A 26,831-nucleotide genomic window follows, 5' to 3' on the forward strand; every position below is an offset into this window, starting at 1 on the left:
GTTACGAGATTTTCTACTACAACTTCATGTCTTAAAACATCAAGTGCCTAGAAATATGGTATTTCATAAAGATAAATACAACAAATATGAGAAAATAGATATTTGTAGTTGAAATATGTTGAGTAAAAAAATAAAAATTATGATATATTAATCAAATTAGAATACCTGCCCCACTTCCCCAAGACAAGCTCTCTACTAGCTTCCCAAGCCTCCTTTGAATCTTCCAAAAAACCAGAACCACTACTCCTTAAACTTGCAATCTGAACACATCCATGAACTTTTCTACGGAAATACTTGATCAATCCACAATATTCAGATGATGCAAAGAAGACCCATCTATTTATGAATCAGGCAATCTCAGTGGCGGAGCCAGGATCAAAGTAAAGGGGTATCCCAATTTTTTTTAGGGTAACGCAATTTTTTTCCCGTGGTGCTTGGGTTTCCCCGGTTCGGTTTCGGTTTTAAACCCAGCCAAAATTTTATATTTTTGGGCCTAAAATGTATAAAATGAAACTATAAGAACTATTTATAAACAAATAAATTAGGGGGGGCACAACCCCTTGCCCTAATAAAGCTCCGCCAATGCTCTTTTCTCTTCTTTAAATTCTTTAGAGTTAATTTTGATGACTCATCAATGTATCTTATTGTGGGATTTCATCATCTTTTCTATGTGATTTGATCCGCACCATGTTCTTGAACAGAGTTAGCGATGAGATGTTGACGAAAAGGGTTAATTCCATTCTGGTTTGTGCAAACTGGAGTGGGAGATTCCCTTCTTCATCTTCCTTATCTATGAATTATTTTGAAAAATCTTCAAATTTATATATGGTTTTAACTCGGTTCCAAAAGTGTTGCCAAGGAAGTAATTAAGCCATTCGGATTCCGGAATGGAATCCGTCAATGAATTTTGTATTCCGAAATCTCCCTTATTGTGGAGCGTTGGAATTGGAGTTTCCGAGCTTGAATATCCGACATGCAAAGTCTTATTGGAAACGTAGTCTATACAAGCACCATGGTCAACATTTCCAATATTTGTAGTGAAGATGTAAATATATAATCTTATAAGGTGATGATTTTATTCACGGAGGAAAAGAATAATATGAAGAATCAATCACTTATGAGATAATCATCACAGTGAGAGATTTTGTTTGCTGTTACGAGATTTTCTACTACAACTTCATGTCTTAAAACATCAAGTGCCTACAAATATGGTATTTCATAAAGATAAATACAACAAATATGAGAAAATAGATATTTGTAGTTGAAATATGTTGAGTAAAAAAGTAAAAATTATGATATATTAATCAAATTAGAATACCTGCCCCACTTCCCCAAGACAAGCTCTCTACTAGCTTCCCAAGCCTCCTTTGAATCTTCCAAAAAACCATAACCACTACTCCTTAAACTTGCAATCTGAACACATCCATGAACTTTTCTACGGAAATACTTGATCAATCCACAATATTCAGATGATGCAAAAAAGACCCATCTATTTATGAATCAGGCAATCTCAGTGGCGGAGCCAGGATCAAAGTAAAGGGGTATCCCAATTTTTTTTAGGGTAACCCAATTTTTTTCCCGGGGTGCTTGGGTTTCCCCGGTTCGGTTTCGGTTTTAAACCCAGCCAAAATTTTATATTTTTGGGCCTAAAATGTATAAAATGAAACTATAAGAACTATTTATAAACAAATAAATTAGGGGGGCACAGCCCCTTGCCCTAATAAAGCTCTGCCAATGCTCTTTTCTCTTCTTTAAATTCTTTAGAGTTAATTTTGATGACTCATCAATGTATCTTTTTGTGGGATTTCATCATCTTTTCTATGTGATTTGATCCGCACCATGTTCTTGAACAGAGTTAGCGATGAGATGTTGACGAAAAGGGGTTAATTCCATTCTGGTTTGTGCAAACTGGAGTGGGAGATTCCCTTCTTCATCTTCCTTATCTATGAATTATTTTGAAAAATCTTCAAATTTATATATGGTTTTAACTCGGTTCCAAAAGTGTTGCCAAGGAAGTAATTAAGCCATTCGGATTCCGGAATGGAATCCGTCAATGAATTTTGTATTCCGAAATCTCCCTTATTGTGGAGCATTGGAAATGGAGTTTCCAAGCTTGAATATCCGACATGCAAAGTCTTATTGGAAACGTAGTCTATACAAGCACCATGGTCAACATTTCCAATATTTGTAGTGAAGATGTAAATATATAATCTTATAAGGTGATGATTTTATTCACGGAGGAAAAGAATAATATGAAGAATCAATCACTTATGAGATAATCATCACAGTGAGAGATTTTGTTTGCTGTTACGAGATTTTCTACTACAACTTCATGTCTTAAAACATCAAGTGCCTACAAATATGGTATTTCATAAAGATAAATACAACAAATATGAGAAAATAGATATTTGTAGTTGAAATATGTTGAGTAAAAAAGTAAAAATTATGATATATTAATCAAATTAGAATACCTGCCCCACTTCCCCAAGACAAGCTCTCTACTAGCTTCCCAAGCCTCCTTTGAATCTTCCAAAAAACCATAACCACTACTCCTTAAACTTGCAATCTGAACACATCCATGAACTTTTCTACGGAAATACTTGATCAATCCACAATATTCAGATGATGCAAAGAAGACCCATCTATTTATGAATCAGGCAATCTCAGTGGCGGAGCCAGGATCAAAGTAAAGGGGTATCCCAATTTTTTTTAGGGTAACCCAATTTTTTTCCCGGGGTGCTTGGGTTTCCCCGGTTCGGTTTCGGTTTTAAACCCAACCAAAATTTTATATTTTTGGGCCTAAAATGTATAAAATGAAACTATAAGAACTATTTATAAACAAATAAATTAGGGGGGCACAGCCCCTTGCCCTAATAAAGCTCTGCCAATGCTCTTTTCTCTTCTTTAAATTCTTTAGAGTTAATTTTGATGACTCATCAATGTATCTTTTTGTGGGATTTCATCATCTTTTCTATGTGATTTGATCCGCACCATGTTCTTGAACAGAGTTAGCGATGAGATGTTGACGAAAAGGGGTTAATTCCATTCTGGTTTGTGCAAACTGGAGTGGGAGATTCCCTTCTTCATCTTCCTTATCTATGAATTATTTTGAAAAATCTTCAAATTTATATATGGTTTTAACTCGGTTCCAAAAGTGTTGCCAAGGAAGTAATTAAGCCATTCGGATTCCGGAATGGAATCCGTCAATGAATTTTGTATTCCGAAATCTCCCTTATTGTGGAGCATTGGAAATGGAGTTTCCGAGCTTGAATATCCGACATGCAAAGTCTTATTGGAAACGTAGTCTATACAAGCACCATGGTCAACATTTCCAATATTTGTAGTGAAGATGTAAATATATAATCTTATAAGGTGATGATTTTATTCACGGAGGAAAAGAATAATATGAAGAATCAATCACTTATGAGATAATCATCACAGTGAGAGATTTTGTTTGCTGTTACGAGATTTTCTACTACAACTTCATGTCTTAAAACATCAAGTGCCTACAAATATGGTATTTCATAAAGATAAATACAACAAATATGAGAAAATAGATATTTGTAGTTGAAATATGTTGAGTAAAAAAGTAAAAATTATGATATATTAATCAAATTAGAATACCTGCCCCACTTCCCCAAGACAAGCTCTCTACTAGCTTCCCAAGCCTCCTTTGAATCTTCCAAAAAACCATAACCACTACTCCTTAAACTTGCAATCTGAACACATCCATGAACTTTTCTACGGAAATACTTGATCAATCCACAATATTCAGATGATGCAAAGAAGACCCATCTATTTATGAATCAGGCAATCTCAATGGCGGAGCCAGGATCAAAGTAAAGTGGTATCCCAATTTTTTTTAGGGTAACCCAATTTTTTTCCCGGGGTGCTTGAGTTTCCCCGGTTCGGTTTCGGTTTTAAACCCAGCCAAAATTTTATATTTTTGGGCCTAAAATGTATAAAATGAAACTATAAGAACTATTTATAAACAAATAAATTAGGGGGGGGCACAGCCCCTTGCCCTAATAAAGCTCCGCCAATGCTCTTTTCTCTTCTTTAAATTCTTTAGAGTTAATTTTGATGACTCATCAATGTATCTTTTTGTGGGATTTCATCATCTTTTCTATGTGATTTGATCCGCACCATGTTCTTGAACAGAGTTAGCGATGAGATGTTGACGAAAAGGGGTTAATTCCATTCTGGTTTGTGCAAACTGGAGTGGGAGATTCCCTTCTTCATCTTCCTTATCTATGAATTATTTTGAAAAATCTTCAAATTTATATATGGTTTTAACTCGGTTCCAAAAGTGTTGCCAAGGAAGTAATTATGCCATTCGGATTCGGGAATGGAATCCGTCAATGAATTTTGTATTCCGAAATCTCCCTTATTGTGGAGCATTGGAAATGGAGTTTCCGAGCTTGAATTTCCGACATGCAAAGTCTTATTGGAAACATAGTCTATACAAGCACCATGGTCAACATTTCCAATATTTGTAGTGAAGATGTAAATATATAATCTTATAAGGTGATGATTTTATTCACGGAGGAAAAGAATAATATGAAGAATCAATCACTTATGAGATAATCATCACAGTGAGAGATTTTGTTTGCTGTTACGAGATTTTCTACTACAACTTCATGTCTTAAAACATCAAGTGCCTACAAATATGGTATTTCATAAAGATAAATACAACAAATATGAGAAAATAGATATTTGTAGTTGAAATATGTTGAGTAAAAAAGTAAAAATTATGATATATTAATCAAATTAGAATACCTGCCCCACTTCCCCAAGACAAGCTCTCTACTAGCTTCCCAAGCCTCCTTTGAATCTTCCAAAAAACCATAACCACTACTCCTTAAACTTGCAATCTGAACACATCCATGAACTTTTCTACGGAAATACTTGATCAATCCACAATATTCAGATGATGCAAAGAAGACCCATCTATTTATGAATCAGGCAATCTCAGTGGCGGAGCCAGGATCAAAGTAAAGGGGTATCCCAATTTTTTTTTAGGGTAACCCAATTTTTTTCCCGGGGTGCTTGGGTTTCCCCGGTTCGGTTTCGGTTTTAAAACTAACCAAAATTTTATATTTTTGGGCCTAAAATGTATAAAATGAAACTATAAGAACTATTTATAAACAAATAAATTAGGGGGGGCATAGCCCCCTTGCCCTAATAAAGCTCCGCCAATGCTCTTTTCTCTTCTTTAAATTCTATAGAGTTAATTTTGATGACTCATCAATGTATCTTTTTGTGGGATTTCATCATCTTTTCTATGTGATTTGATGCGCACCATGTTCTTGAACAGAGTTAGCGATGAGATGTTGACGAAAAGGGGTTAATTCCATTCTGGTTTGTGCAAACTGGAGTGGGAGATTCCCTTCTTCATCTTCCTTATCTATGAATTATTTTGAAAAATCTTCAAATTTATATATGGTTTTAATTCGGTTCCAAAAGTGTTGCCAAGGAAGTAATTATGCCATTCGGATTCCGGAATGGAATCCGTCAATGAATTTTGTATTCCAAAATCTCCCTTATTGTGGAGCATTGGAAATGGAGTTTTCTAGCTTGAATTTCCGACATGCAAAGTCTTATTGGAAACATAGTCTATACAAGCACCATGGTCAACATTTCCAATATTTGTAGTGAAGATGTAAATATATAATCTTATAAGGTGATGATTTTATTCAGGGAGGAAAAGAATAATATGAAGAATCAATCACTTATGAGATAATCATCACAGTGAGAGATTTTGTTTGCTGTTACGAGATTTTCTACTCCAACTTCATGTATTAAAACATCAAGTGCCTACAAATATGGTATTTCATAATGATAAATACAACAAATATGAGAAAATAGATATTTGTAGTTGTAATATGTTGAGTAAAAAAATAAAAATTATGATATATTAATCAAATTAGAATACCTGCCCCACTTCCCGAATACAAGCTCTCTACTAGCTTCCCAAGCCTCCTTTGAATCTTCCAAAAAACCATAACCACTACTCCTTAAACTTGCAATCTGAACACATCCATGAACTTTTCTACGGAAATACTTGATCAATCCACAATATTCAGATGATGGAAAGAAGACCCATCTATTTATAAATCAGGCAATCTCAGTGGCGGAGCCAGGATCAAAGTAAAGGGGTATCCCAATTTTTTTTAGGGTAACCCAATTTTTTTCCCGGGGTGCTTGGGTTTCCCCGGTTCGGTTAAGGTTTGAAACCCAGCCAAAATTTTATATTTTTGGGCCTAAAATGTATAAAATGAAACTATAAGAACTATTTATAAACAAATAAATTAGGGGGGCACAGCCCCCTTGCCCTAATAAAGCTCCGCCAATGCTCTTTTCTCTTCTTTAAATTCTTTAGAGTTAATTTTGATGACTCATCAATGTATCTTTTTGTGGTATTTCATCATCTTTTCTATGTGATTTGATCCGCACCATGTTCTTGAACAGAGTTAGCGATGAGATGTTGACGAAAAGGGGTTAATTCCATTCTGGTTTGTGCAAACTGGAGTGGGAGATTCCCTTCTTCATCTTCCTTATCTATGAATTATTTTGAAAAATCTTCAAATTTATATATGGTTTTAACTCGGTTCCAAAAGTGTTGCCAAGGAAGTAATTATGCCATTCGGATTCGGGAATGGAATCCGTCAATGAATTTTGTATTCCGAAATCTCCCTTATTGTGGAGCATTGGAAATGGAGTTTCCGAGCTTGAATTTCCGACATGCAAAGTCTTATTGGAAACATAGTCTATACAAGCACCATGGTCAACATTTCCAATATTTGTAGTGAAGATGTAAATATATAATCTTATAAGGTGATGATTTTATTCAGGGAGGAAAAGAATAATATGAAGAATCAATCACTTATGAGATAATCATCACAGTGAGAGATTTTGTTTGCTGTTACGAGATTTTCTACTCCAACTTCATGTCTTAAAACATCAAGTGCCTACAAATATGGTATTTCATAAAGATAAATACAACGAATATGAGAAAATAGATATTTGTAGTTGTAATATGTTGAGTAAAAAAATAAAAATTATGATATATTAATCAAATTAGAATGTCTGCCCCACTTCCCCAAGACACGCTCTCTACTAGCTTCCTAAGCCTCCTTTGAATCTTCCAAAAAACCATAACCACTACTCCTTAAACTTGCAATCTGAACACATCCATGAACTTTTCTACGGAAATACTTGATCAATCCACAATATTCAGATGATGCAAAAAAGACCCATCTATTTATGAATCAGGCAATCTCAGTGGCGGAGCCAGGATCAAAGTAAAGGGTTATCCCAATTTTTTTTAGGGTAACCCAATTTTTTTCCCGGGGTGCTTGGGTTTCCCCGGTTCGGTTTCGGTTTTAAACCCAGCCAAAATTTTATATTTTTGGGCCTAAAATGTATAAAATGAAACTATAAGAACTATTTATAAATAAATAAATTAGGGGGGGCACAGCCCCCTTGCCCTAATAAAGCTCCGCCAATGCTCTTTTCTCTTCTTTAAATTCTTTAGAGTTAATTTTGATGACTCATCAATGTATCTTTTTGTGGGATTTCATCATCTTTTCTATGTAATTTGATCCGCACCATGTTTTTGAACAGAGTTAGCGATGAGATGTTGACGAAAAGGGGTTAATTCCATTCTGGTTTGTGCAAACTGGAGTGGGAGATTCCCTTCTTCATCTTCCTTATCTATGAATTATTTTGAAAAATGTTTAAATTTATATATGGTTTTAACTCGGTTCCAAAAGTGTTGCCAAGGAAGTAATTATGCCATTCGGATTCTGGAATGGAATCCGTCAATGAATTTTGTATTCCGAAATCTCCCTTATTGTGGAGCATTGGAAATGGAGTTTTCGAGCTTGAATTTCCGACATGCAAAGTCTTATTGGAAACATAGTCTATACAAGCACCATGGTCAACATTTCCAATATTTGTAGTGAAGATGTAAATATATAATCTTATAGGTGATGATTTTATTCACGGAGGAAAAGAATAATATGAAGAATCAATCACTTATGAGATAATCATCACAGTGAGAGATTTTGTTTGCTGTTACGAGATTTTCTACTCCAACTTCATGTCTTAAAACATCAAGTGCCTACAAATATTGTATTTCATAAAGATAAATACAACAAATATGAGAAAATAGATATTTGTAGTTGTAATATGTTGAGTAAAAAAATAAAAATTATGATATATTAATCAAATTAGAATACCTGCCCCACTTCCCCAAGACAAGCTCTCTACTAGCTTCCCAAGCCTCCTTTGAATCTTCCAAAAAACCATAACCACTACTCCTTAAACTTGCAATCTGAACACATCCATGAACTTTTCTTCGGAAATACTTGATCAATCCACAATATTCAGATGATGCAAAGAAGACCCATCTATTTATGAATCAGGCAATCTCAGTGGCGGAGCCAGGATCAAAGTAAAGGGTTATCCCAATTTTTTTTAGGGTAACCCAATTTTTTTCCCGGGGTGCTTGGGTTTCCCCGGTTCGGTTTCGGTTTTAAAACCAACCAAAATTTTATATTTTTGGGCCTAAAATGTATAAAATGAAACTATAAGAACTATTTATAAACAAATAAATTAGGGGGGGCACAGCCCCCTTGCCCTAATAAAGCTCCGCCAATGCTCTTTTCTCTTCTTTAAATTCTTTAGAGTTAATTTTGATGACTCATCAATGTATCTTTTTGTGGGATTTCATCATCTTTTCTATGTGATTTGATGCGCACCATGTTCCTAAACAGAGTTAGCGATGAGATGTTGACGAAAAGGGGTTAATTCCATTCTGGTTTGTGCAAACTGGAGTGGGAGATTCCCTTCTTCATCTTCCTTATCTATGAATTATTTTGAAAAATCTTCAAATTTATATATGGTTTTAATTCGGTTCCAAAAGTCTTGCCAAGGAAGTAATTATGCCATTCGGATTCCAGAATGGAATCCGTCAATGAATTTTGTATTCCGAAATCTCCCTTATTGTGGAGCATTGGAAATGGAGTTTTCTAGCTTGAATTTCCGACATGCAAAGTCTTATTGGACACATAGTCTATACTAGCACCATGGTCAACATTTCCAATATTTGTAGTGAAGATGTAAATATATAATCTGATAAGGTGATGATTTTATTCAGGGAGGAAAAGAATAATATGAAGAATCAATCACTTATGAGATAATCATCACAGTGATAGATTTTGTTTGCTGTTACGAGATTTTCTACTCCAACTTCATGTCTTAAAACATCAAGTGCCTACAAATATGGTATTTCATAAAGATAAATACAACAAATATGAGAAAATAGATATTTGTAGTTGTAATATGTTGAGTAAAAAAATAAAAATTATGATATATTAATCAAATTAGAATACCTGCCCCACTTCCCGAATACAAGCTCTCTACTAGCTTCCCAAGCCTCCTTTGAATCTTCCAAAAAACCATAACCACTGCTCCTTAAACTTGTAATCTGAACACATCCATGAACTTTTCTACGGAAATACTTGATCAATCCACAATATTCAGATGATGCAAAGAAGACCCATCTATTTATGAATCAGGCAATCTCAGTGGTGGAGCCAGGATCAAAGTAAAGGGGTATCCCAATTTTTTTTAGGGTAACCCAATTTTTTTCCCGGGGTGCTTGGGTTTCCCCGGTTCGGTTTCGATTTTAAACCCAGCCAAAATTTTATATTTTTGGGCCTAAAATGTATAAAATGAAACTATAAGAACTATTTATAAACAAATAAATTAGGGGGGGCACAGCCCCCTTGCCCTAATAAAGCTCCGCCAATGCTCTTTTCTCTTCTTTAAATTCTTTAGAGTTAATTTTGATGACTCATCAATGTATCTTTTTGTGGGATTTCATCATCTTTTCTATGTGATTTGATCCGCACAATGTTCATAAACAGAGTTAGCGATGAGATGTTGACGAAAAGGGGTTAATTCCATTCTGGTTTGTGCAAACTGGAGTGGGAGATTCCCTTCTTCATCTTCCTTATCTATGAATTATTTTGAAAAATCTTCAAATTTATATAAGGTTTTAACTCGGTTCCAAAAGTGTTGCCAAGGAAGTAATTATGCCATTCGGATTCCGGAATGGAATCCGTCAATGAATTTTGTATTCCGAAATCTCCCTTATTGTGGAGCATTGGAAATGGAGTTTTCGAGCTTGAATTTCCGACATGCAAAGTCTTATTGGAAACATAGTCTATACAAGCACCATGGTCAACATTTCCAATATTTGTAGTGAAGATGTAAATATATAATCTTATAAGGTGATGATTTTATTCAGGGAGGAAAAGAATAATATGAAGAATCAATCACTTATGAGATAATCATCACAGTGAGAGATTTTGTTTGCTGTTACGAGATTTTCTACTCCAACTTCATGTCTTAAAACATCAAGTGCCTACAAATATGGTATTTCATAAAGATAAATACAACAAATATGAGAAAATAGATATTTGTAGTTGTAATATGTTGAGTAAAAAAATAAAAATTATGATATATTAATCAAATTAGAATACCTGCCCCACTTCCCCAAGACAAGCTCTCTACTAGCTTACCAAGCCTCCTTTGAATTTTCCAAAAAACCATAACCACTACTCCTTAAACATGAAATCTGAACACATCCATGAACTTTTCTACGGAAATACTTGATCAATCCACAATATTCAGATGATGCAAAGAAGACCCATCTATTTATGAATCAGGCAATCTCAGTGGCGGAGCCAGGATCAAAGTAAAGGGTTATCCTAATTTTTTTTAGGGTAACCCAATTTTTTTCCCGGGATGCTTGGGTTTCCCCGGTTCGGTTTCAGTTTTAAACCCAGCCAAAATTTTATATTTTTGGGCCTAAAATGTATAAAATGAAACTATAAGAACTATTTATAAACAAATAAATTAGGGGGGGCACAGCCCCCTTGCCCTAATAAAGCTCCGCCAATGCTCTTTTCTCTTCTTTAAATTCTTTAGAGTTAATTTTGATGACTCATCAATGTATCTTTTTGTGGGATTTCATCATCTTTTCTATGTGATTTGATCCGCACAATGTTCATAAACAGAGTTAGCGATGAGATGTTGACGAAAAGGGGTTAATTCCATTCTGGTTTGTGCAAACTGGAGTGGGAGATTCCCTTCTTCATCTTCCTTATCTATGAATTATTTTGAAAAATCTTCAAATTTATATAAGGTTTTAACTCGGTTCCAAAAGTGTTGCCAAGGAAGTAATTATGCCATTCGGATTCCGGAATGGAATCCGTCAATGAATTTTGTATTCCGAAATCTCCCTTATTGTGGAGCATTGGAAATGGAGTTTTCGAGCTTGAATTTCCGACATGCAAAGTCTTATTGGAAACATAGTCTATACAAGCACCATGGTCAACATTTCCAATATTTGTAGTGAAGATGTAAATATATAATCTTATATGGTGATGATTTTATTCAGGGAGGAAAAGAATAATATGAAGAATCAATCACTTATGAGATAATCATCACAGTGAGAGATTTTGTTTGCTGTTACGAGATTTTCTACTCCAACTTCATGTCTTAAAACATCAAGTGCCTACAAATATGGTATTTCATAAAGATAAATACAACAAATATGAGAAAATAGATATTTGTAGTTGTAATATGTTGAGTAAAAAAATAAAAATTATGATATATTAATCAAATTAGAATACCTGCCCCACTTCCCCAAGACAAGCTCTCTACTAGCTTACCAAGCCTCCTTTGAATCTTCCAAAAAACCATAACCACTACTCCTTAAACATGAAATCTGAACACATCCATGAACTTTTCTACGGAAATACTTGATCAATCCACAATATTCAGATGATGCAAATAAGACCCATCTATTTATGAATCAGGCAATCTCAGTGGCGGAGCCAGGATCAAAGTAAAGGGTTATCCTAATTTTTTTTAGGGTAACCCAATTTTTTTCCCGGGATGCTTGGGTTTCCCCGGTTCGGTTTCAGTTTTAAACCCAGCCAAAATTTTATATTTTTGGGCCTAAAATGTATAAAATGAAACTATAAGAACTATTTATAAACAAATAAATTAGGGGGGGCACAGCCCCCTTGCCCTAATAAAGCTCCGCCAATGCTCTTTTCTCTTCTTTAAATTCTTTAGAGTTAATTTTGATGACTCATCAATGTATCTTTTTGTGGGATTTCATCATCTTTTCTATGTGATTTGATCCGCACCATGTTCTAGAACAGAGTTAGCGATGAGATGTTGACGAAAAGGGGTTAATTCCATTCTGGTTTGTGCAAACTGGAGTGGGAGATTCCCTTCTTCATCTTCCTTATCTATGAATTATTTTGAAAAATCTTCAAATTTATATATGGTTTAACTCAGTTCCAAAAGTGTTGCCAAGGAAGTAATTATGCCATTCGGATTCCGGAATGGAATCCGTCAATGAATTTTGTATTCCGAAATCTCCCTTATTGTGGAGCATTGGAAATGCAGTTTTCGAGCTTGAATTTCCGACATGCAAAGTCTTGTTGGAAACATAGTCTATACAAGCACCATGGTCAACATTTCCAATATTTGTAGTGAAGATGTAAATATATAATCTTATAAGGTGATGATTTTATTAAGGGAGGAAAAGAATAATATGAAGAATCAATCACTTATGAGATAATCATCACAGTGAGAGATTTTGTTTACTGTTACGAGATTTTCTACTGCAACTTCATGTCTTAAAACATCAAGTGCCTACAAATATGGTGTTTCATAAAGATAAATACAACAAATATGAGAAAATAGATATTTGTAGTTGTAATATGTTGAGTAAAAAAATAAAAATTATGATATATTAATCAAATTAGAATACCTGCCCCACTTCCCCAAGACAAGCTCTCTACTAGCTTACCAAGCCTCCTTTGAATCTTCCAAAAAACCATAACCACTATTCCTTAAACATGAAATCTGAACACATCCATGAACTTTTCTACGGAAATACTTGATCAATCCACAATATTCAGATGATGCAAAGAAGACCCATCTATTTATGAATCAGGCAATCTCAGTGGCGGAGCCAGGATCAAAGTAAAGGGTTATCCTAATTTTTTTTAGGGTAACCCAATTTTTTTCCCGGGATGCTTGGGTTTCCCCGGTTCGGTTTCAGTTTTAAACCCAGCCAAAATTTTATATTTTTGGGCCTAAAATGTATAAAATGAAACTATAAGAACTATTTATAAACAAATAAATTAGGGGGGGCACAGCCCCCTTGCCCTAATAAAGCTCCGCCAATGCTCTTTTCTCTTCTTTAAATTCTTTAGAGTTAATTTTGATGACTCATCAATGTATCTTTTTGTGGGATTTCATCATCTTTTCTATGTGATTTGATCCGCACCATGTTCTTGAACAGAGTTAGCGATGAGATGTTGACGAAAAGGGGTTAATTCCATTCTGGTTTGTGCAAACTGGAGTGGGAGATTCCCTTCTTCATCTTCCTTATCTATGAATTATTTTGAAAAATCTTCAAATTTATATATGGTTGAACTCAGTTCCAAAAGTGTTGCCAAGGAAGTAATTATGCCATTTGGATTCCGGAATGGAATCCGTCAATGAATTTTGTATTCCGAAATCTCCCTTATTGTGGAGCATTGGAAATGGAGTTTTCGAGCTTGAATTTCCGACATGCAAAGTCTTGTTGGAAACATAGTCTATACAAGCACCATGGTCAACATTTCCAATATTTGTAGTGAAGATGTAAATATATAATCTTATAAGGTGATGATTTTATTCAGGGAGGAAAAGAATAATATGAAGAATCAATCACTTATGAGATAATCATCACCGTGAGAGATTTTGTTTACTGTTACGAGATTTTCTACTGCAACTTCATGTCTTCAAACATCAAGTGCCTACAAATATGGTGTTTCATAAAGATAAATACAACAAATATGAGAAAATAGATATTTGTAGTTGTAATATGTTGAGTAAAAAAATAAAAATTATGATATATTAATCAAATTAGAATACCTGCCCCACTTCCCCAAGACAAGCTCTCTACTAGCTTACCAAGCCTCCTTTGAATCTTCCAAAAAACCATAACCACTACTCCTTAAACATGAAATCTGAACACATCCATGAACTTTTCTACGGAAATACTTGATCAATCCACAATATTCAGATGATGCAAAGAAGACCCATCTATTTATGAATCAGGCAATCTCAGTGGCGGAGCCAGGATCAAAGTAAAGGGTTATCCCAATTTTTTTTAGGGTAACCCAATTTTTTTCCCGGGATGCTTGGGTTTCCCCGGTTCGGTTTCAGTTTTAAACCCAGCCAAAATTTTATATTTTTGGGCCTAAAATGTATAAAATGAAACTATAAGAACTATTTATAAACAAATAAATTAGGGGGGGCACAGCCCCCTTGCCCTAATAAATCTCCGCCAATGCTCTTTTCTCTTCTTTAAATTATTTAGAGTTAATTTTGATGACTCATCAATGTATCTTTTTGTGGGATTTCATCATCTTTTCTATGTGATTTGATTCGCACCATGTTCTTGAACAGAGTTAGCGATGAGATGTTGACGAAAAGGGGTTAATTCCATTCTGGTTTGTGCAAACTGGAGTAGGAGATTCCCTTCTTCATCTTCCTTATCTATGAATTATTTTGAAAAATCTTCAAATTTATATATGGTTTTAACTCGGTTCCAAAAGTGTTGCCAAGGAAGTAATTATGCCATTCGGATTCCGGAATGGAATCCGTCAATGAATTTTGTATTCCGAAATCTCCCTTATTGTGGAGCATTGGAAATGGAGTTTTCGAGCTTGAATTTCCGACATGCAAAGTCTTATTGGAAACATAGTCTATACAAGCACCATGGTCAACATTTCCAATATTTGTAGTGAAGATGTAAATATATAATCTTATAAGGTGATGATTTTATTCAGGGAGGAAAAGAATAATATGAAGAATCAATCACTTATGAGATAATCATCACAGTGAGAGATTTTGTTTGCTGTTACGAGATTTTCTACTCCAACTTCATGTCTTAAAACATCAAGTGCCTACAAATATGGTATTTCATAAAGATAAATACAACAAATATGAGAAAATAGATATTTGTAGTTGTAATATGTTGAGTAAAAAAATAAAAATTATGATATATTAATCAAATTAGAATACCTGCCCCACTTCCCCAAGACAAGCTCTCTACTAGCTTACCAAGCCTCCTTTGAATCTTCCAAAAAACCATAACCACTACTCCTTAAACATGAAATCTGAACACATCCATGAACTTTTCTACGGAAATACTTGATCAATCCACAATATTCAGATGATGCAAAGAAGACCCATCTATTTATGAATCAGGCAATCTCAGTGGCGGACCCAGGATCAAAGTAAAGGGTTATCCCAATTTTTTTTAGGGTAACCCAATTTTTTTCCCGGGATGCTTGGGTTTCCCCGGTTCGGTTTCAGTTTTAAACCCAGCCAAAATTTTAAATTTTTGGGCCTAAAATGTATAAAATGAAACTATAAGAACTATTTATAAACAAATAAATTAGGGGGGCACAGCCCCCTTGCCCTAATAAATCTCCGCCAATGCTCTTTTCTCTTCTTTAAATTCTTTAGAGTTAATTTTGATGACTCATCAATGTATCTTTTTGTGGGATTTCATCATCTTTTCTATGTGATTTGATCCGCACCATGTTCTTGAACAGAGTTAGCGATGAGATGTTGACGAAAAGGGGTTAATTCCATTCTGGTTTGTGCAAACTGGAGTAGGAGATTCCCTTCTTCATCTTCCTTATCTATGAATTATTTTGAAAAATCTTCAAATTTATATATGGTTTTAACTCGGTTCCAAAAGTGTTGCCAAGGAAGTAATTATGCCATTCGGATTCCGGAATGGAATCCGTCAATGAATTTTGTATTCCGAAATCTCCCTTATTGTGGAGCATTGGAAATGCAGTTTTCGAGCTTGAATTTCCGACATGCAAAGTCTTGTTGGAAACATAGTCTATACAAGCACCATGGTCAACATTTCCAATATTTGTAGTGAAGATGTAAATATATAATCTTATAAGGTGATGATTTTATTAAGGGAGGAAAAGAATAATATGAAGAATCAATCACTTATGAGATAATCATCACAGTGAGAGATTTTGTTTACTGTTACGAGATTTTCTACTGCAACTTCATGTCTTAAAACATCAAGTGCCTACAAATATGGTGTTTCATAAAGATAAATACAACAAATATGAGAAAATAGATATTTGTAGTTGTAATATGTTGAGTAAAAAAATAAAAATTATGATATATTAATCAAATTAGAATACCTGCCCCACTTCCCCAAGACAAGCTCTCTACTAGCTTACCAAGCCTCCTTTGAATCTTCCAAAAAACCATAACCACTATTCCTTAAACATGAAATCTGAACACATCCATGAACTTTTCTACGGAAATACTTGATCAATCCACAATATTCAGATGATGCAAAGAAGACCCATCTATTTATGAATCAGGCAATCTCAGTGGCGGAGCCAGGATCAAAGTAAAGGGTTATCCTAATTTTTTTTAGGGTAACCCAATTTTTTTCCCGGGATGCTTGGGTTTCCCCGGTTCGGTTTCAGTTTTAAACCCAGCCAAAATTTTATATTTTTGGGCCTAAAATGTATAAAATGAAACTATAAGAACTATTTATAAACAAATAAATTAGGGGGGGCACAGCCCCCTTGCCCTAATAAAGCTCCGCCAATGCTCTTTTCTCTTCTTTAAATTCTTTAGAGTTAATTTTGATGACTCATCAATGTATCTTTTTGTGGGATTTCATCATCTTTTCTATGTGATTTGATCCGCACCATGTTCTTGAACAGAGTTAGCGATGAGATGTTGACGAAAAGGGGTTAATTCCATTCTGGTTTGTGCAAACTGGAGTGGGAGATTCCCTTCTTCATCTTCCTTATCTATGAATTATTTTGAAAAATCTTCAAATTTATATATGGTTGAACTCAGTTCCAAAAGTGTTGCCAAGGAAGTAATTATGCCATTTGGATTCCGGAATGGAATCCGTCAATGAATTTTGTATTCCGAAATCTCCCTTATTGTGGAGCATTGGAAATGGAGTTTTCGAGCTTGAATTTCCGACATGCAAAGTCTTGTTGGAAACATAGTCTATACAAGCACCATGGTCAACATTTCCAATATTTGTAGTGAAGATGTAAATATATAATCTTATAAGGTGATGATTTTATTCAGGGAGGAAAAGAATAATATGAAGAATCAATCACTTATGAGATAATCATCACCGTGAGAGATTTTGTTTACTGTTACGAGATTTTCTACTGCAACTTCATGTCTTCAAACATCAAGTGCCTACAAATATGGTGTTTCATAAAGATAAATACAACAAATATGAGAAAATAGATATTTGTAGTTGTAATATGTTGAGTAAAAAAATAAAAATTATGATATATTAATCAAATTAGAATACCTGCCCCACTTCCCCAAGACAAGCTCTCTACTAGCTTACCAAGCCTCCTTTGAATCTTCCAAAAAACCATAACCACTACTCCTTAAACATGAAATCTGAACACATCCATGAACTTTTCTACGGAAATACTTGATCAATCCACAATATTCAGATGATGCAAAGAAGACCCATCTATTTATGAATCAGGCAATCTCAGTGGCGGAGCCAGGATCAAAGTAAAGGGTTATCCCAATTTTTTTTAGGGTAACCCAATTTTTTTCCCGGGATGCTTGGGTTTCCCCGGTTCGGTTTCAGTTTTAAACCCAGCCAAAATTTTATATTTTTGGGCCTAAAATGTATAAAATGAAACTATAAGAACTATTTATAAACAAATAAATTAGGGGGGGCACAGCCCCCTTGCCCTAATAAATCTCCGCCAATGCTCTTTTCTCTTCTTTAAATTATTTAGAGTTAATTTTGATGACTCATCAATGTATCTTTTTGTGGGATTTCATCATCTTTTCTATGTGATTTGATTCGCACCATGTTCTTGAACAGAGTTAGCGATGAGATGTTGACGAAAAGGGGTTAATTCCATTCTGGTTTGTGCAAACTGGAGTAGGAGATTCCCTTCTTCATCTTCCTTATCTATGAATTATTTTGAAAAATCTTCAAATTTATATATGGTTTTAACTCGGTTCCAAAAGTGTTGCCAAGGAAGTAATTATGCCATTCGGATTCCGGAATGGAATCCGTCAATGAATTTTGTATTCCGAAATCTCCCTTATTGTGGAGCATTGGAAATGGAGTTTTCGAGCTTGAATTTCCGACATGCAAAGTCTTATTGGAAACATAGTCTATACAAGCACCATGGTCAACATTTCCAATATTTGTAGTGAAGATGTAAATATATAATCTTATAAGGTGATGATTTTATTCAAGGAGGAAAAGAATAATATGAAGAATCAATCACTTATGAGATAATCATCACAGTGAGAGATTTTGTTTGCTGTTACGAGATTTTCTACTCCAACTTCATGTCTTAAAACATCAAGTGCCTACAAATATGGTATTTCATAAAGATAAATACAACAAATATGAGAAAATAGATATTTGTAGTTGTAATATGTTGAGTAAAAAAATAAAAATTATGATATATTAATCAAATTAGAATACCTGCCCCACTTCCCCAAGACAAGCTCTCTACTAGCTTACCAAGCCTCCTTTGAATCTTCCAAAAAACCATAACCACTACTCCTTAAACATGAAATCTGAACACATCCATGAACTTTTCTACGGAAATACTTGATCAATCCACAATATTCAGATGATGCAAAGAAGACCCATCTATTTATGAATCAGGCAATCTCAGTGGCGGACCCAGGATCAAAGTAAAGGGTTATCCCAATTTTTTTTAGGGTAACCCAATTTTTTTCCCGGGATGCTTGGGTTTCCCCGGTTCGGTTTCAGTTTTAAACCCAGCCAAAATTTTATATTTTTGGGCCTAAAATGTATAAAATGAAACTATAAGAACTATTTATAAACAAATAAATTAGGGGGGCACAGCCCCCTTGCCCTAATAAATCTCCGCCAATGCTCTTTTCTCTTCTTTAAATTCTTTAGAGTTAATTTTGATGACTCATCAATGTATCTTTTTGTGGGATTTCATCATCTTTTCTATGTGATTTGATCCGCACCATGTTCTTGAACAGAGTTAGCGATGAGATGTTGACGAAAAGGGGTTAATTCCATTCTGGTTTGTGCAAACTGGAGTAGGAGATTCCCTTCTTCATCTTCCTTATCTATGAATTATTTTGAAAAATCTTCAAATTTATATATGGTTTTAACTCGGTTCCAAAAGTGTTGCCAAGGAAGTAATTATGCCATTCGGATTCCGGAATGGAATCCGTCAATGAATTTTGTATTCCGAAATCTCCCTTATTGTGGAGCATTGGAAATGGAGTTTTCGAGCTTGAATTTCCGACATGCAAAGTCTTATTGGAAACATAGTCTATACAAGCACCATGGTCAACATTTCCAATATTTGTAGTGAAGATGTAAATATATAATCTTATAAGGTGATAATTTTATTCAGGGAGGAAAAGAATAATATGAAGAATCAATCACTTATGAGATAATCATCACAGTGAGAGATTTTGTTTGCTGTTACGAGATTTTCTACTCCAACTTAATGTCTTAAAACATCAAGTGCCTACAAATATGGTATTTCATAAAGATAAATACAACAAATATGAGAAAATAGATATTTGTAGTTGTAATATGTTGAGTAAAAAAATAAAAATTATGATATATTAATCAAATTAGAATACCTGCCCCACTTCCCCAAGACAAGCTCTCTACTAGCTTACCAAGCCTCCTTTGAATCTTCCAAAAAACCATAACCACTACTCCTTAAACATGAAATCTGAACACATCCATGAACTTTTCTACGGAAATACTTGATCAATCCACAATATTCAGTTGATGCAAAGAAGACCCATCTATTTATGAATCAGGCAATCTCAGTGGCGGACCCAGGATCAAAGTAAAGGGTTATCCCAATTTTTTTTAGGGTAACCCAATTTTTTTCCCGGGATGCTTGGGTTTCCCCGGTTCGGTTTCAGTTTTAAACCCAGCCAAAATTTTATATTTTTGGTCCTAAAATGTATAAAATGAAACTATAAGAACTATTTATAAACAAATAAATTAGGGGGGGCACAGCCCCCTTGCCCTAATAAAGCTCCGCCAATGCTCTTTTCTCTTCTTTAAATTCTTTAGAGTTAATTTTGATGACTCATCAATGTATCTTTTTGTGGGATTTCATCATCTTTTCTATGTGATTTGATCCGCACCATGTTCTTGAACAGAGTTAGCGATGAGATGTTGACGAAAAGGGGTTAATTCCATTCTGGTTTGTGCAAACTGGAGTGGGAGATTCCCTTCTTCATCTTCCTTATCTATGAATTATTTTGAAAAATCTTCAAATTTATATATGGTTTTAACTCGGTTCCAAAAGTGTTGCCAAGGAAGTAATTATGCCATTCGGATTCGGGAATGGAATCCGTCAATGAATTTTGTATTCCGAAATCTCCCTTATTGTGGAGCATTGGAAATGGAGTTTTCGAGCTTGAATTTCCGACATGCAAAGTCTTGTTGGAAACATAGTCTATACAAGCACCATGGTCAACATTTCCAATATTTGTAGTGAAGATGTAAATATATAATCTTATAAGGTGATGATTTTATTCAGGGAGGAAAAGAATAATATGAAGAATCAATCACTTATGAGATAATCATCACAGTGAGAGATTTTGTTTACTGTTACGAGATTTTCTACTGCAACTTCATGTCTTAAAACATCAAGTGCCTACAAATATGATGTTTCATAAAGATAAATACAACAAATATGAGAAAAATAGATATTTGTAGTTGTAATATGTCGAGTAAAAAAATAAAAATTATGATATATTAATCAAATTAGAATACATGCCCCACTTCCCCAAGACAAGCTCTCTACTAGCTTCCCAAGCCTCCTTTGAATCTTCCAAAAAACCGTAACCACTACTCCTTAAACTTGCAATCTGGACACATCCATGAACTTTTCTACGGAAATACTTGATCAATCCACAATATTCAGATAATGCAAAGAAGACCCATCTATTTATGAATCGGGCAATCTCAGTGGCGGAGCCAGGATCAAAGTAAAGGGGTATCTCAATTTTTTTTAGGGTAACCCAATTTTTTTCCCGGGGTGCTTGGTTTCCCCGGTTCGGTTTCGGTTTTAAACCCAGCCAAAATTTTATATTTTTGGGCCTAAAATGTATAAAATGAAACTATAAGAACTATTTATAAACAAATAAATTAGGGGGGGCACAGCCCCCTTGCCCTAATAAAGCTCCGCCAATGCTCTTTTCTCTTCTTTAAATTCTTTAGAGTTAATTTTGATGACTCATCAATGTATCTTTTTGTGGGATTTCATCATCTTTTCTATGTGATTTGAACCGCACCATGTTCTTAAACAGAGTTAGCGATGAGATGTTGACGAAAAGGGGTTAATTCCATTCTGGTTTGTGCAAACTGGAGTGGGAGATTCCCTTCTTCATCTTCCTTATCTATGAATTATTTTGAAAAATCTTCAAATTTATATATGGTTTTAACTCGGTTCCAAAAGTGTTGCCAAGGAAGTAATTATGCCATTCAGATTCCGTAATGGAATTCGTCAATGAATTTTGTATTCCGAAATCTCCCTTATTGTGGAGCATTGGAAATGGAGTTTTCGAGCTTGAATTTCCGACATGCAAAGTCTTATTGGAAACATAGTCTATACAAGCACCATGGTCAACATTTCCAATATTTGTAGTGAAGATGTAAATATATAATCTTATAAGGTGATGATTTTATTCAGGGAGGAAAAGAATAATATGAAGAATCAATCACTTATGAGATAATCATCACAGTGAGAGATTTTGTTTGCTGTTAAGAGATTTTCTACTCCAACTTCATGTCTTAAAACATCAAGTGCCTACAAATATGGTATTTCATAAAGATAAATACAACAAATATGAGAAAATAGATATTTGTAGTTGTAATATGTTGAGTAAAAAAATAAAAATTATGATATATTAATCAAATTAGAATACATGCCCCACTTCCCCAAGACGAGCGTTGTACTAGCTTCCCAAGCCTCCTTTGAATCTTCCAAAAAACCATAACCACTACTCCTTAAACATGAAATCTGAACACATCCATGAACTTTTCTACGGAAATACTTGATCAATGCACAATATTTAGATGATGCAAAGAAGACCCATCTATTTATGAATCAGGCAATCTCAGTGGCGGAGCCAGGATCAAAGTAAAGGGTTATCCCAATTTTTTTTAGGGTAACCCAATTTTTTTCCCGGGGTGCTTGGGTTTCCCCGGTTCGGTTTCGGTTTTAAACCCAACCAAAATTTTATATTTTTGGGCCTAAAATGTATAAAATGAAACTATAAGAACTATTTATAAACAAATAAATTAGGGGGGGGGGGCACAGCCCCCTTGCCCTAATAAAGCTCTGCCAATGCTCTTTTCTCTTCTTTAAATTCTTTAGAGTTAATTTTGATGACTCATCAATGTATCTTTTTGTGGGATTTCATCATCTTTTCTATGTGATTTGATCCGCACCATGTTCTTGAACAGAGTTTGCGATGAGATGTTGACGAAAAGGGGTTAATTCCATTCTGGTTTGTGCAAACTGGAGTGGGAGATTCCCTTCTTCATCTTCCTTATCTATGAATTATTTTGAAAAATCTTCAAATTTATATATGGTTTTAACTCGGTTCCAAAAGTGTTGCCAAGGAAGTAATTATGCCATTCAGATTCCGGAATGGAATTCGTCAATGAATTTTGTATTCCGAAATCTCCCTTATTGTGGAGCATTGGAAATGGAGTTTTCGAGCTTGAATTTCCGACATGCAAAGTCTTATTGGAAACATAGTCTATACAAGTACCATGGTCAACATTTCCAATATATTGTAGTGAAGATGTAAATATATAAACTTATAAGGTGATGATTTTATTGACGGAGGAAAACAATAATATGAAGAATCAATCACTTATGCGATAATCATCACAGTGAGAGATTTTGTTTGCTGTTAAGAGATTTTCTACTCCAACTTCATGTCTTAAAACATCAAGTGCCTACAAATATGGTATTTCATAAAGATAAATACAACAAATATGAGAAAATAGATATTTGTAGTTGTAATATGTTGAGTAAAAAAATAAAAATTATGATATATTAATCAAATTAGAATACCTGCCCCACTTCCCCAAGACGAGCGCTGTACTAGCTTCCCAAGCCTCCTTTGAATCTTCCAAAAAACCATAACCACTACTCCTTAAACATGAAATCTGAACACATCCATGAACTTTTCTACGGAAATACTTGATCAATGCACAATATTCAGATGATGCAAAGAAGACCCATCTATTTATGAATCAGGCAATCTCAGTGGCGGAGCCAGGATCAAAGTAAAGGGTTATCCCAATTTTTTTTAGGGTAACCCAATTTTTTTCCCGGGGTGCTTGGGTTTCCCCGGTTCGGTTTCGGTTTTAAACCCAACCAAAATTTTATATTTTTAGGCCTAAAATGTATAAAATGAAACTATAAGAACTATTTATAAACAAATAAATTAGGGGGGGCACAACCCCCTTGCCCTAATAAAGCTCCGCCAATGCTCTTTTCTCTTCTTTAAATTCTTTAGAGTTAATTTTGATGACTCATCAATGTATCTTTTTGTGGGATTTCATCATCTTTTCTATGTGATTTGATCCGCACCATGTTCTTAAACAGAGTTAGCGATGAGATGTTGACGAAAAGGGGTTAATTCCATTCTGGTTTGTGCAAACTGGAGTGGGAGATTCCCTTCTTCATCTTCCTTATCTATGAATTATTTTGAAAAATCTTCAAATTTATATATGGTTTTAACTCGGTTCCAAAAGTGTTGCCAAGGAAGTAATTATGCCATTCGGATTCCGGAATAAAATCCGTCAATGAATTTTGTATTCCGAAATCTCCCTTATTGTGGAGCATTGGAAATGGAGTTTTCGAGCTAGAATTTCCAACATTAAAAGTCTTATTGGAAACATAGTTTATACAAGCACCATGGTCAACAATTCCAATATTTGTAGTGAAGATGTAAATATATAATCTTATAAGGTGATGTTTTTATTCAGGGAGGAAAAGAATAATATGAAGAATCAATCACTTATGAGATAATCATCACAGTGAGAGATTTTGTTTGCTGTTACGAGAATTTCTACTCCAACTTCATGTCTTAAAACATCAAGTGCCTACAAATATGGTATTTCATAAAGATAAATACAACAAATATGAGAAAATAGATATTTGTAGTTGTAATATGTTGAGTAAAAAAATAAAAATTATGATATATTAATCAAATTAGAATACCTGCCCCACTTCCCCAAGACAAGCTCTCTACTAGCTTCCCAAGCCTCCTTTGAATCTTCCAAAAAACCATAACCACTACTCCTTAAACTTGCAATCTGAACACATCCATGAACTTTTTACGGAAATACTTGATCAATCCACAATATTCAGATGATGCAAAGAAGACCCATCTATATATGAATCAGGCAATCTCAGTGGCGGAGCCAGGATCAAAGTAAAGGGGTATCCCAATTTTTTTAGGGTAACCCAATTTTTTCCCGGGGTGCTTGGGTTTCCCCGGTTCGGTTTCGGTTTTAAACCCAGCCAAAATTTTATATTTTTGGGCCTAAAATGTATAAAATGAAACTATAAGAACTATTTATAAACAAATAAATTAGGGGGGTACAGCCCCCTTGCCCTAATAAAGCTCCGCCAATGCTCTTTTCTCTTCTTTAAATTCTTTAGAGTTAATTTTGATGACTTATCAATGTATCTTTTTGTGGGATTTCATCATCTTTTCTATGTGATTTGATTCGCACCATGTTCTTGAACAGAGTTAGCGATGAGATGTTGACGAAAAGGGGTTAATTCCATTCTGGTTTGTGCAAACTGGAGTGGGAGATTCCCTTCTTCATCTTCCTTATCTATGAATTATTTTGAAAAATCTTCAAATTTATATATGGTTTTAACTCGGTTCCAAAAGTGTTGCCAAGGAAGTAATTATGCCATTCGGATTCCGGAATGGAATCCGTCAATGAATTTTGTATTCCGAAATCTCCTTTATTGTGGAGCATTGGAAATGGAGTTTTCGAGCTTGAATTTCCGATATGAAAAGTCTTATTGGAAACATAGTCTATACAAGCACCATGGTCAGCATTTCCAATATTTGTAGTGAAGATGTAAATATATAATCTTATAAGGTGAGGATTTTATTCAGGGAGGAAAAGAATAACATGAAGAATCAATCACTTATGAGATACTCATCACAGTGAGAGATTTTGTTTGCTGTTACGAGATTTTCTACTCCAACTTCATGTCTTAAAACATCAAGTGCCTACAAATATGGTATTTTATAAAGATAAATACAACAAATATGAGAAAATACATATTTGTAGTTGTAATATGTTGAGTAAAAAAATAAAAATTATGATATATTAATCAAATTAGAATACCTGCCCCACTTCCCCAAGACAAGCTCTCTACTAGCTTCCCAAGCCTCCTTTGAATCTTCCAAAAAACCATAGCCACTACTCCTTAAACTTGCAATCTGAACACATCCATGAACTTTTCTACGGAAATACTTGATCAATCCACAATATTCAGATGATGCAAAGAAGTCCCATCTATTTATGAATCAGGCAATCTCAGTGGCGGAGCCAGGATCAAAGTAAAGGGGTATCCCAATTTTTTTTAGGGTAACCCAATTTTTTTCCCGGGGTGCTTGGGTTTCCCCGGTTCGGTTTCGGTTTTAAACCCAACCAAAATTTTATTTTTTTGGGCCTAAAATGTATAAAATGAAACTATAAGAAATATTTATAAACAAATAAATTAGGGGGGGCACAACCCCCTTGCCCTAATAAAGCTCCGCCAATGCTCTTTTCTCTTCTTTAAATTCTTTAGAGTTAATTTTGATGACTCATCAATGTATCTTTTTGTCGGATTTCATCATGTTTTCTATGTGATTTGATTCGCACCATGTTCTTGAACAGAGTTAGCGATGAGATGTTAATGAAAAGGGGTTAATTCCATTCTGGTTTGTGCAAACTGGAGTGGGAGATTCCCTTCTTCATCTTCCTTATCTATGAATTATTATGAAAAATCTTCAAATTTATATATGGTTTTAACTCGGTTCCAAAAGTGTTGCCAAGGAAGTAATTATGCCATTTGGATTCCGGAATGGAATCCGTCAATGAATTTTGTATTCCGAAATCTCCCTTATTGTGGAGAATTGGAAATGGAGTTTTCGAGCTTGAATTTCCGACATGAAAAGTCTTATTTGAAACATAGTCTATACAAGCACCATGGTCAACATTTCCAATATTTGTAGTGAAGATGTAAATATATAATCTTATAAGGTGATGATTTTATTTAGGGGGGAAAAGAAAAATATGAAGAATCCATCACTTATGAGATAATCATCACAGTGAGAGATTTTGTTTGCTGTTACGAGATTTTCTACTCCAACTTCATGTCTTAAAACATCAAGTGCCTACAAATATGGTATTTCATAAAGATAAATAAAACAAATATGAGAAAATAGATATTTGTAGTTGTAATATGTTGAGTAAAAAAATAAAAATTATGATATATTAATCAAATTTGAATACCTTCCCCACTTCCCCAAGACAAGCTCTCTACTAGCTTCCCAAGCCTCCTTTGAATCTTCCAAAAAACCATAGCCACTACTCCTTAAACTTGCAATCTGAACACATCCATGAA

This window comes from Lactuca serriola, chromosome 6 (assembly GCF_051521515.1).
Source record: "Lactuca serriola cultivar US96UC23 chromosome 6, Lser_US96UC23_V15, whole genome shotgun sequence".
NCBI lineage: Eukaryota > Viridiplantae > Streptophyta > Magnoliopsida > Asterales > Asteraceae > Lactuca > Lactuca serriola.